The 13,988-nt window shown below is 39.4% G+C and overlaps 1 long non-coding RNA gene across 1 annotated transcript in view; it reads right to left on the bottom strand.

Moving 5' to 3' along the window:
* LOC119919393 overlaps window positions 1-11,906 on the bottom strand; it is a 33,982-nt gene extending 22,076 nt beyond the window's left edge. The window contains exon 1 of the long non-coding RNA XR_005447691.1: window positions 11,677-11,906. This is a non-coding gene — a long non-coding RNA (uncharacterized LOC119919393). The remainder of the gene's footprint in view (window positions 1-11,676) is intronic.
* Between the last annotated feature and the right edge of the window lie 2,082 nt (window positions 11,907-13,988).

Raw genomic sequence — 13,988 nt, 5'->3', positions numbered from 1 at the left:
AAAAAAAGTCAAAGATGGGTATGGAAATCAAGCAGTCTGCCTTGTAAGCTCCCAAGTGACTTATTGAAAGAGTGAATGAATAAACATGAATTAGATATTCTTCGAGAGCATGTGGTATAAATTTGTCATTTTATGCCTGAACATCAATTATCAACCTTAGCCTTTCGCTTAGATTGCAAAAATCTTCTTGGAAGACTCCTTAAAGTAATGTAAAGTCACTTACAGCTCAATAGTTCACATGTGAGGCATTCCACAAATCAGAATCTTTGATGGTCTGACTGTTCTTTTGGACCAAAGATAATTATATACTATCACGCTGTTGATAGTCAATGATTTGTTTTTGATGGTAACCAGCTATTATGGTATACAGCTGAAGTATCATCAGCTTCAGTTTGGACAACCATTTCCCTAAATTCTACACACAAATCCCTTCATTTGTCATTGCCTGCACCATGCGGTCATTAAGAAAGCACTAACATTCAATATTGTTTGAGCTCAATTAGCTAACTACCCAGGTGGAAACACAAAGAGTCATAATTAATAACACAACAATCAGAACCTTCAATAGACAGATAAAAGGGCCGGAGTCAGTTCATTCAGCTTTGGAACAAGGAATCCAGAGAAATCTGAAGGAAGACATAGAGGAGAAGTGACCCCCAGAGAGGAGAAGGAGGAAGAGCAGTATGGAGAGGAGTAAGAGGTGAAGGAAGAGGAACAGTAGCAGGTGGAGGTGTTAGAGGGAGGAGTAAGGAGAGGAGGAGGAGGTGGAGAACAAGAATCTCCTGCCTGTCCCAGACCAAAGACAGGAAGCGGGGGCAGAATAATTTGTTGTACTGTCTAGCGCACTAAGGAATAAAAAATGTGCAATTTGTTGTTTCTTTTGTTGTGTTCATCATGTGAAAAGGTTTTTGAGAAGAAGAACCACAAGCAACATTACTAACAACCAGTTTTTGTAGTATTTTTTTTGAATTTATCTCAACACCTGTACAAGAATTTGTTGTAGTGTGTGTTTCTGAGGGCTTGTGTGTGATGTCTGAGGGCAAAGTTTGGTTTTTCAGCAAGATTGAATGGTTTTGAGTGGAGAGCTTCAGTCTGACCTGAAAATAGAGTGTTTGGGGAATAGGGTGAGAAGCTGTGGATTTGTGTTTAGTGTGTCACGAAGAAGAGGAATAATTTCAAGAAATGTGTTTAAGCAATCGAGAAAAACTGTAAAGCTTACCATAATGTAGCTTTGTAAAAACTGTGAGTAATGGGTTAGCTCGATTTTTCAGAGATCCTTTTATGTAGCGGAGTATCTTGGCACTCAAAATCTATTGACTGTGTTCTTCTATTGATCGGTGCCTAATTGTTTTGTGTTGACCATATTAAGATGAGGCTTCATCCTGCACCTTTTCAGTCTTTGGAATTTTGTATTGCTTCATTTGATATTTAGCTTTTGCTAATTTGACAGTGAACTCCCCACTATGCAGTGTATTCTGACATTGGTTATCAGGACATAAAGATTTACTTTTGTCTAATGTCAGTGGGGTTGTTTTGTGGCCTGTGTGTCTGAGCGTGTGCCGGTAAGCCTGGCTACAAGGCCTAATTTGCCAGCATGGGCCCATCTGCCTTGAGGTTACCACGGTGATTTAAGTCATTCTGCCATTGGCTAGTCTGTCCTGCAGCCTCTTGCTCACACACACACACACACACAAGCAGTTGTCCTTTCCAGTTTCTCCGGTATAATTATACTATTACCAAATTGAATTTCCCCAGGTCTCTTTCTACCCCTCTATGGCCTTTTTCTCCTTCTTTCTCTTGCACAGACAAACTGTAAAATGACATTAAGTCCATTATCGGATGTGTGTCCACCTTTAGGGACACAGTGAACAGAAACCTCCCTGTCCTCCATCTCCTTCTCTATTCATTCATTATGTAGGATGATATTACATCTATCTCTCACATCTCTCCATCATCTCTTTCTATGGAAAACACAGCTGGTCTGAGTTCAGTCTCATATATTTTCATGCCATCTAGAATTCTGAACAGATTGATTTTCTGCCCTTTTCCTTTCTCATTTCTTGTCATGTTATTATGTCCTGTTTTTAGATAATGTTTGGTGCATAATATATAGATAATATACAGAATATCTCAACTTTACTGTAGTGAAGAACCCCGTGCCTTCTTTGTTTCAGCCGCTTTCAGCTCCTCATGTCTTTGTCTGGCTTTTTCTTGACACCACAGCACAGTGTGTGTGTGTTGATGTGCTTGTGTATTTGTGAGATGAAGTGCATGCACGTTTGAGGAAAGGCTTCATTCATTCAAATTCAAATTCATCATGTGAAAAAAGACTGGCATGTCAGTGTGCAAGTGTGTGTGGTGATTACTGCTCTGGTGGAGTGGTTAAAAGGTGTGATAAAAAAGTGTGTCTTTGTGTGTATGTCTGTGAATGTGTGTGTATATGGACATGTGTTTAAAGGGATTAGGCTTGATGATGGTGTGTGTGTGTGTGTGTGTGTGTGTGTGTGTGTGTGTGCACGCACGCTTTTGTAGGGTGGGTGGTTTTATTTTGTGTGTGTGGGTGCTTGTAAAGGGCTGGTGTGAGGGCTGGTTGAGTGTTTGGAGCTGCTGACAAATCTAATTAACACTTTGGAGATATCTATCAGGTACAAAATACACACACACACACACACACACACACACACATACACATCCCTCCTTTGGAGGAGACAGTGGGCTGTTTTACAGAAATCATTTTATACACAAAGCGCTTAGTATTAAATACAGAATGAATTAAATAAATGACTACAGTTATAGTAACAATGAGCTCTAGGAACAGCTTGCTTCTCAGATTTTGAGAAAAGCTGTTTCAAAGTCAAAAAGCAACAACACATTTTAAGCCAGTCCGAAAGGTAACAAGTAGTCAGTGAAAAGAGGCTAAGACCATGTCCATACCCACTAGGCTTGGGCGGTATCAAGGTATTACAGAATACCAGGGTATTTAGAAATCCCAATGGTAAGACTTTCAGTACCATCAAAAATACAGACGCTCCTCTTTCTGTTATACAGAGATGGCGTATTGAGATGATGTGTTGCAGTGTGTGTCCTCAAAGTAAGCGGCCCGAGCTGCATGACATCATCGACAACGCCACAGCACAATAACCACCTTCACTTGTAATGCAGATGGTAAACCACACACACAGGAGCTTTAGCTGCAGCCTTTTATTCGCTGATAGTCTGTAACCTACACTGTACTTTTACTGCTAAACTTCTTTGCTCACCTTTTCCTCTGCTCCGCTGCACTCAGCTGCTTCTCTCTCACTCAGCCAAAACTGAGAAATGGAGATCAAGAAATTAAAACAAATCACTTAGGATGGGTGGATAGAGTAATGATGAGGCATATCTATCCATATATCAAATCTTGGTAACTGGCTAAATTCAGATTAGAGACACAGGCTATCCCAACAGCAGCATTGGCCACAAATTAAAGGAACCATTTCACGGCTGAGTGGAGCAATGGCCAATGGCAGGCTGAGCCCTGAAACCTAAGAGAGTCATTAAGTGGAATCATACATGGGAACAAGTCACCCCCAAATTGCATTTTTAGATTGAGGGCAGCCATCACCTCATTTACTATGACACAGTCAAAATAGGTCCATACATCTGTGCTGGTGGAGCTGATTTACGGTTTGATTACTGTTAGTAGTAATCTTCAAAGTCAGTATCAGTATGCCCTGATGCAGTGGTTCTCAGCCTTTTTTTGGGCCAATGCCCCCCTTATCCAGGTCCCTTACTATCCCCCATTAAATAATTAATGAATATTGTTGATTATTATTATTATTATTATTATTATTATTATTATTATTATTATTATTATTGTGTTTGTTGTTAATATTATTATACAACAGATTTATTACTATCCCAGGGAACAAAAAAAGCCATGTGAATAGAATGTTTCTCCCAGAAACTGTGTGTGAACCCAGAGACTGTTTTCTTGTATCCTATTAAATGTATCAATACTGGGGCCCTTTATAAGTGGGGGTCTGGAGGTCCTCCATCAGAATATTTTGAGCATTAAAGACTTAATTTCCTGCATTCTGGTGAATGTTTCTACTCAAATTTCTGCAACACTTTATGGTGGACATGTTTTAATTTATATAAAGGGAAACACAAAATTCAGGTGGCTGGTGACAATTCAAATATAAAAATAGAATAGAATGTAGTGATGCTCTCATGCATTCTTTACTGCTTTTAAATATGTTTCTCCTGTAGATCAACTTTGCTCATGTAATATCATCTCTGCTGAGTCAACACACATGATTTAGTTTAATGAGAATTCATAATATTTTTTTTTGGTCTATCTGTCCTATACTCTGCATTGCGTTATTGCTCTGCTGGTAGTATCCCCTTCAGACCGTTTGACAGACACCAGAGATGCTCAGAAGTCTCTGAGCTAGAGTCCAAGTCAAGTCTCAAGTCTCTTGTTGTTATAATGGATGTTTTATCACCTGCTGAGTTCAATCCAGGCTGCTTATAAAACAACCATGTAATGTGCAATGCAATTAAGACAGCTTAAACTCCTGTAAGTCAACACATTCCCCAGACTCTCAAACCTAGGGTAACGTGAATTAAATAAAACTGTAACGTTGCATTATCAACAATAAACCTGTAACCTATTTGCAGCCGACGTTAATAATTAACATGATTTCAGCCAGCAGGATGTAAATGATTACGTTAACCGACCACCACAAGTTTGGCAAGTAAACAAACGCTCATTCATCTTTTCATAACGAACGACAGTTGTAGTTACCCTTCGTAGGTCGTAGCTAACACAAGAAGCAAGCTAACGTTAGATGGCCAATGCTGAGCTAAACATGTTTACTCACCACAGGTTACTAACCTATTTGCGTTCAGCGCGTCTTTTTTTGTTTCTTGTTGTATGAAGTTTTAAAGCCAAAGTTTATGATGAATGGCTCAGCAACTGCCGGTGTATGTTGTCCTCTCTCACGTGCGGCCGCGCTCAGCTGATACTACATGTTATATAGGCAGGTTATAGGTTACGCAAGGAGGGAATAACAGCAAGCTCATTAGTTTCCTAAAAATAAACATTGTTCACGAGTCCCGCACCTTTAGTCCGAGTCAAGTCTGAAGTCTTTTGAGGACGAGTCTCAAGTCGAGTCTGAAGTCACTGTGTGTGCGACTTAAGTCGGACTCGAGTCCAAGTCTCTAACTCGATTCCCCATCTCTGACAGACACAGAACTGGATGAGACGAGGAGGTACTCAGGCGAAAAACTAATCTAACTGACAACACCTGTATTCAGGCAGAAATCACACCACAAATCCACACACATTAACTTCAGCACCTCCGAGAAAGTGCAGCTCACAGTCTCAAACAGAGCAAAGCTGCGCCTCAGTCAACATATTTTTATATTGCAAAACTCCACCAGTTACGTTACTGCTTGTTCACAAATTGGCTGCAACTCACAGCCCGAGGTGGGTCCACTTGATTACTCTCATGGCACTAGCTGGTGTCACACAAGGTGCTGGATGCTGGACGCTAAGTTGCTTTCAGGGGGAGCATATTAATTGTGCACGTCAATAAATTAAATCCTAAGCAGTGTCACTCGTCTACCATTTGGAGCGATGTGTGTTTGCAGAATTTGATTGTAGCAAATAAAGCAAGACATGAGAGGCAAATAATGGAGACAGGAATAAAAACAGTGGACTGCAATGTTACTATGAGACAGGGTATGCGGTGTTGTCAGGGGGCACATTTACATACAGCAGCACAGCCCTGAACTGACAGGACTTACTCTTAAAAACACTCAGCACCATGGCGGTTTAAGAGCACTTATGTTTTAGTGTTAATAACTGATAGTGTGTCAGTGTGACAGACAGACCTGTCCATGGGCGTTATATCATGCACATACACACACACACACACACACACACACAGATGGATGCCTGTGTGGTAATGTAGGTTAAGTGCCTGGCTCATGGGCACAACATCTGTATTCCCACCTGGAATCAGGCAAGTCTGGGTTTGACCTTCTTTAACATTTCCCTCCTCCTTCCACCTCTCACTCATCCAATTTATCGAATCATCTAACCCTATTTTCTTCTCTTTTATAAGCGTTGAGATTTTTCTTCTGGGGGAATGCAGGTTTGTTAAAATCACCTTTTATAAGAGAGCCAGTGTAACACATGAAACGTGTCAGGAACATTACCATCCTGATCATCAAATCACACAAATCCTGTTCTCAAATGTTTCACTTTTTTTAACTCGGTGGTGCAACACATTGATAGTGATAACCTACTAGGTATAGATCTGTAATCCAAAGTGTTTACCATTTTGATCATATGAGATGGACCATCGGCGCGAATGATGATGTTCAGCTCTTTGGTTCCTGCTAAACTGCAAATATTTCATGACAGAAACCTGCATGCATGCAATGTTTTTTTTAATTTGAATATTCTGCTGATGAGGGCTTATCTGGCGCTATCTGGCTACACACTTTCGTGTGTGCGCGACACACAAACAAACACACACACACACACACACACACACACAAAGACACACTTTGAGCCAACAGATTAACTGGACATGGTAGAAGAGGAGTCATCTACATCTAAATCTCTACAGTTAAGAAAATATAACAATCCAAGAAGCAGCAATGGTGAAGAAATACAGAGGGAAAGCAGACTAATGAAAAAATATGTCTGTAATCCTGCTTTGTTTTTATTCTGTTTCCATACCTTACTGATTTAGTGCTTATGCTGATAAAAATGGGGGAAAAACTACTTGTGTCCCACTTGTCTTAGCTGTCTTCTGTCACTATTTTATGCTTTACTTAGACTTTAAAGAGTGCATATAATTTCATTTTAAAATAAGTAAAAAAGACCTAAATGAGTAAAAAAAGAGTATAAATCATGTTCAATATTTGTGTGACAAACAGACTTTAAAATGCAACTGCGCATAGGTTAATGCAACATCTAATCAAATTGCTGAGATCACTTTAGGTGGCCTTAAATCACTTAATGATGGATACAATGAAGTCATAATGTAAATAACCATATAAAGCAAATAGCTCATGACAGACAAAGATTTACTGGCAGTAGACATAGTTGAAATGCAGTTATTTTTGTAACAACTTCATCACATTTATCAAATTTGGTTTGCACTTGAATTTTAATTTTACATTTGCTAATGTCTTTCAGGAACTTTTTGCAAATTTTTTCTTTGTGCAGATATAGCCTTATAATTCTAAGATAACACCATGTCAAACAAACAAACAACTGCCACATATATATATTAATTAAACTCTCTCTGAGCCAGGCTGTAAAATTTATTTCAGCTCTAGCCCAAACGACAAGGTTATAACTGCTATAACTTGCTAGTCACCAATATTAGCTTAAGAAATTAGCCTAACGGCTAGTAGAATTTTCCTTTACTCATAGCTTAACAATTTACATATTATTTATGCTTGTTTTACCTGGTCTGTGCTTGTAAAATATTCACCGTGCCCGTTAATAATAATTTGATTACTATTTCTTATTTCATTGCCTCTTTGGGATTTTTGGATAATGTATAATCATTTTTTAAATTTCAATAAATGCATGATGTTTCCTAAGTCAGTCAGTAATCAAGCGTCATCTCAATTATGATCAAAATAATTGTGATTATGATTTTTGACATACTTGAGCAGCCCTAGACAGCTACACTGCCGCTGTACTACTGTATAGCTGTATTCCGTGGAGAGTAATCCACTGTTACTAAGCATCTCTTTCGTTGTCAACTTCCGTTGTGGTTCACTTCTGTTGTGGCCTTTTGTATTTGTGTTGTGGCTTTTTGTATTTGTGTTGTGGCCTTTTGTATTTGTGTACATTTGGTTAGCTGTGGTATTGTCGCTGCGTGTAAAGTTTAGAATCAGTAGGCAAGAGGCTCAGGAGTGCGCATGCAGAAAATCAGACCCGATTTTCTTCACATAGGGCACAGCATAGTGGCTGTTCCAAGGGACTGAGAAAGCAGGCATTCATTTTTCATTGGATCATTTTTATGTGAGGTTACAACCCTTCACAAATAGGCAATAAAAAAGTGATTAATTTGTAAGTTATTTCATAAAAAAACTACATACACCCTTTAATGGATAATTGTGGTATTCTTAAACCAGGGCCCCATTTTTATAAAATTTTGGTGTCAAAATGACTAGTAGCTAGGGCTGTACGCTAACCTATTTCCCAAGCATCACAAATAAAGTACCAGTGAAAAATATAGTAACTCAGAGTTTATTGATGAACAATTTATTATATGCATATTTATACTACATTTGTGTGCTTCTTCTCCCGTGTGCAATGTGTATGATGTGAAGACCAGTAGAGGACTATGGAAGTCAAGATCCTAGTATCTGGATACTCAGCATTGGACCTTAAAATATCTCATATATTTTAATTTGACACATTGTAACCAGCTTTTAACACTGATCACCAATCACAAACACTAATCACAGAAAACTCTACTGTGCATTGTGGCTTGTGGCACACAGGACTTTTTTAAACAGGGACGGATACCCACGCCACACTTAATGAGCTTTATGCAAAAAAAAAAAAACCCTCTTAGGGTAACATTCGGTTGAAAGGCTGTACGGCTTGTGGAGGCTGCACATCTGAAAATGTAATGGTTCTAAATGACTTGTAAAGGTTTTCTGACGTCAAAATGATCCACACGACAACTTTAAATCAAATTCACATCAGTTTCTCTGCTTCCCATCAACAACATGACTGGATGATACATGGCCTTGAGCATTGTTCTTTCTAGAAAAAAAGCCATGTAATGTGGATAAATAACAGAGTGACAATTTGCTCTAATCATTTTCCCTTTGGCCATGGGGGATGGTAACTATGAGACCTCTCGACCAAATATTTGCAGTGAAAGGCCTGTCGTTGTCCATTAGGGTCTCTCTCTCTCTCTTTTCCTTTCTGTTTTCTGGGTGCATTAACCTCCTCTTCCAAACGCCCAGGAACAAAGGAAGGACTGTACTTGTGTATGAGCAAGTGTGGGCATTCAGTGCTCCGGCACTCCCACTACTGTCCACTACCTGCATCCCTCAACAAACACTTATCCACATCACAACACAAACACACACCTGCAAATAAAAACACTTGAAATGTTTTAAAGCAATAATCCTCCCACTTGCATACAGCACACACAAAAAACACACGTATACACACATCTGTGAGAGCGCTGTCTGACAAATGTGTAATGTGCTCAGTGTTAAAAACCTCCTACGTAACAAACAAACAGCATGTTCAGACAGCCCTGTGTCACTACAGCCACTTAGGCCCCCCTCCCCTCACAAACACACACACACACTGTTACACACAGTGCATACAGTATGGTTATACTCAAGTTATACTGGAGCAGAACATCCCTTTTTACAGTGGCCCTCATGGTGCCACTGTTGGCAAAGAGCAAGGTAAAGAGTCTCATTCTATCTGCAGCCAACCACTGATATCAAGATGCAGACATTCATACAGTAAAGTGATAAAGCTTACACCATACACTGATCATTAATGAATGATGTGTGACTTTTAATGCCATTTTCTAAATATAGGCACAGAATTCATACTAAATTGTGCTGATATGCAACCCAAATCTTCACAGCTGCAGAATTGACGATTCTATGTTCTGTACTTGATCATCCTACTAGTTTTCACTGGATGTGACGAAGAGGGAATTATTATTATTGAATTATGTTTTCATAACTCCAGAACAACATGACAAACTACTTAAACTAGGGGTGAGTTCAATCTCAAAACGGTTTGCAACGTTTCCGGATTGAACGACATGTTTCCTTGCAATGTTATGCAACGTTCTGTAATGGGTTTCGAGGTACGTTTTCTTCTGTTTGGTGGGCGTGTCACAGGTGTTACCCAATCAGCCGCGACAAGTTGTAAACATAACGGTGTTAAAAAGGCAGGGTAATGCAGTGCGCTTGCTTACACAACAGGGTGTTCGAGGCACCGCTGTTTCCGCTGAAAATGTTTTGCTACGTTTTGTCGGCGCTGAACTCGCCAAGCAACAGTTCAGGAGAGGTTCGGCTGCCATGTTTTCCCAGTCCAGAAATTTGAAAATTACAGCCCAGTGTGTTCAAGCAATCAGGTATGGGAGGAGCACATTATTCATGTCTGAATAAAAGAGATTTGTTATCAATCTATTGTACAAAAGGCGAGAAAAGTGTCAGTCCTACGCTAATTTATTCATGACATGTCTATTAAGCCTTGCCAGATCAGTCAAATAGAAACTGTAGCCATTCATTCAGTAGTGGTACAGTGAATTAAACGTGAAAGATCTTGATCTGAAGTTGAAGTTTGAGAAGCAGTTAGTTGGGTCAAAATGAGCTAGCTAACTTGTCAGGCTAATTCAGCAAATAAACTTTATGTTAGACATGTTAGCTGTTGTCAGAAGACACTGGACAAATTGTTGGGCATACAATTTCCTTAGTTTGGTACACCCTGTGACCCAAACAATTGCTGTCAAAATGGTCGATTTTTGATGACTACTCTCACAAGCGGAACAGAAATTCTACAGCACAATCTTTGCCCAAAGAGGTATGGTAGTGCGCTAGTTGCTGTCTATCAGCTGTAGCATGCTAGTCAGCTTGGCCAGGTTAGTTAAGCTCATGTAGAGTTGCTGCCTGTGAAATGGCAAACACAAATGGGAAACCAGAGTCCTTATATATCGTGTAAGATGTTTTTTATGCCGGAACTGAAGCTAACTCTGCTGTTGATCTAATTGTAGGTGTGAGAATGAGGTAGAAATCTAAACACATGTACATTTCAAATTGGGGAAATAAAAAAAATTACAAAAAGAGCCAGAAATGAGTCACTTAAAGGCAGCTTAAAGAGTATATGTGGCCAATGAGGTAACATGCACACAAGACATAATCGATATTTTTCCAATCGACTGTGGCAGACAGACTAATCTGTGTGTGTTCATGTGTGTGCGTTTAATAGCCTGAACAATCACTGAAACAGCCGACATGGAGACATTTAAAAACAAAAAGGTGAAAATAATCCAGTTAACAGTAGATTAAATATTGGACATCATTGGACATTTCCAATCAATCATTTAAAATGATGAATCTGTCAAATAATGGAGCTACAGTATACAAACTCTACAATCCACAACATCAATAAGTCATCAACATTAACTACTAAAACACATGCCATGCTGAGTAATTCAAGAATTAATTAAAGCTATACAACTGCATTCACTCACACACAGAGAGCAGTATCAGCCTGAATTACATTTTCTAATAGATTTTGTGGTGGTTTCTGTTTTCAGGCTGTGAGCTCTGAAGACTTCTAGCCCACACTAAAGTAGAATACATTTAATTTTGTTTGATCCACATGGACAGTGCACTGCTGTCTTTGAAAATTAATTAGAGTGCTCCACAAAAAAACATCTTTGTAAAGCTTTAAAGAACACAATCAGTTGTATCTGTTGTAATTTCACACGGTTGTTTTGGCTACTTTTTCTCAATGGTATGTAAAAATGGTGTTTACTGTGAATTTGACATTATAGTATTTAAAAAAGGGGGCTCTACTTCTGTACAGAAAACAAAAGTGGTAAACTGAAAGGAGGATGGTTTATTCTCTCCTTCATAAACACACACATTACACTAAGTGTACAGTACCTGTCAGTGCAGCTCTTGTGTCCAGGTGTACAGCAGTGCTAGGTGAGTGTGCTGTATCGCCATCCTCATCAATCCTTCCACAATCAAGAAACCAAAGAGAAACCAGCTAACACAAGACTGAGCGCCTGCCAGTCAAATCCACCACAGAGACACAAAGACAACGGATTTAACAACTGTACAAATGGAGGGCAACACTACACTCTATCCATCTCTTTCATTCAATCTATTTTCTTCTTCCTCACTATCCCTTTCTCTCTCTGTCTTTGCGCTGGCTGTGTCTCAGTCTGTACACTCTCTCTCCCTCTCACACACTGATTCTCCATCTGTCACCGCCCCCTCTCTTTCACCCCTCCCACCTCATAAATTATTAATGAGCCACAGACACACATGCTCCACTGCTGTCAAACACACTCACACGCACACACATTGCAAGCAATCCACAATTGTCACACACACACACAAATTAAATACTGTGGACAACCATTACATAGCCCACCGTGTCTGTATAAGATCATAGAGGCATGTTTCATCTTGATTTCAGGAGGAATATGTAGTTATTTGTTGGACAGGATGTCAACTAAACAAAACCATGACTAATAGTCCCTGCAGTTACCATAATCAAAACAACTTACAACCACAAATTGTTGAAAATGGTTTACAGACCGAAATCAATTTCACTGTCAATTTCAGTTACATCTGGAGAGATTTTATAGTAAAGATAAAGGAGGTGTGTTCGACAAGATCTGGGCCCCTCTACTGACCTTTTTTGCTATGTAAATACACTTTTTTAAAGGAAAACTACTTTAACTTTTATTTATTTTAATTATGACAGTGGACATTGGTCAGAGAATAAACTATTTATTTTTTGACATTCTAAAGACTTTGAGCCTTTTTTGTACCTAAAAAGTGATTGAATGGTTTGAAAATTCCTTTTAAATACCTTAACAAGTGGAGCTTTCCTCCCTTGTGGACAGGTCTTAGATTTTTAGTATTAAAGACTCAGACACACCAAAGACACTGATCTCAGCGGGTCTGTCTGATGACACACTCTCCCCACACATACATGTAACCCATAAAAGAACCACACGTCAGCCATGCATAAACACATTCACACGCAAAACACATGCAGGTCACGGAGAAGACAGGGCCGATCATGCATGAATGCAGAGCATGCATGCACACACACTAAAATCTCACACACACAAACACACGAAGATGTCCATGCAAGCATTCCAGGCGAGGAAGCCCCCCCCCCCCCCCCCCCCAGCTGGAGGCTATCTGAGTTTTCTCATGGATGAGACATGGCTGGAAGGCAGGTCAGTCAGAAAAAAATGTGTGTGTGGATGCAAATCTCAGACAGAAAATACAGGACAGATCCAGTAAACACTACCCTTTAAATACTGCTCACACTATGTAAAGGAGCAGTCCAATAGTTGGCGAATACCCTTATTTGCTGTCTTGCCAAAGAAGATTTATATCTAGATATCAAACTGTTTGCCAATCCATTTAACAGTGAGTTGGGTTTTGTCTAGATTAAGGACAGAGTGCAAACCTGGTAACCCCACTATGAGGATAGGACCTTTAAGATCTTGTGTGCAGTCACTGCATGCAGCAGGTGATCAAGAAAATGCTCTAATAGCAATGCCATGAAGGCCTAGAGGCTTTGAATCTGGCAGTGGACCTTTGTTGTATGGGATTGAATACACAAAGATCTGCTGTGTATCTCTACATATACATACAGATGCACTGTGATATGTATGATGTATCTATATTTTTCCTTTTACTTCGAGGCTTCGTGCAAAGCAAGGCTATTGATATTAATATTGTCTAACTCTTGATAAAACAGCAAAGTCCCTTTAAAAAGTACAGCTATTTCAATTGTGGAACTTTCACAATAAAAATAATTAAAGATACAAGTAGTTATACAACATCATTCTGTACAGGTGACCAAGAAATGTATCATCTTAATGTGGCTTGAATATAGTTTTCGATTTAGGTAGGTAGGTAGATTTATTTTGTCACAATATAACAGGTTATAGAGTGAAACTGAGTTTAGAACCCCTTTCTGCAGACAATATACATTGAAAATGGTAAACAGAAATAAACTGCATTCAATGGAGCAGTGCTGAGGATGAATTTGAATTTAATTTAATTTAATTTAATTCTGGTGGTGCTGCAGCAGAAATTCTATATCTCTCCCCAGAAGGCAGCAGGGGAACAGGCTGTGGCTGGGTGGGTACTGTCCTTTAGTATCCTTTGGGCTCTGCAGGCACCTCACTGATATCACTGATGCTCAGGAGATGGGTACCAAT

The sequence above is a fragment of the Micropterus salmoides genome, unplaced genomic scaffold (assembly GCF_014851395.1).
Source record: "Micropterus salmoides isolate LMB-PRFRI ecotype aquatic unplaced genomic scaffold, ASM1485139v1 Ms_hic_scaffold_2716, whole genome shotgun sequence".
Taxonomy (NCBI): domain Eukaryota; kingdom Metazoa; phylum Chordata; class Actinopteri; order Centrarchiformes; family Centrarchidae; genus Micropterus; species Micropterus salmoides.
Note: the sequence above shows the minus strand (reverse complement) of the source record. Positions and strands in the feature narration are given on the sequence as shown.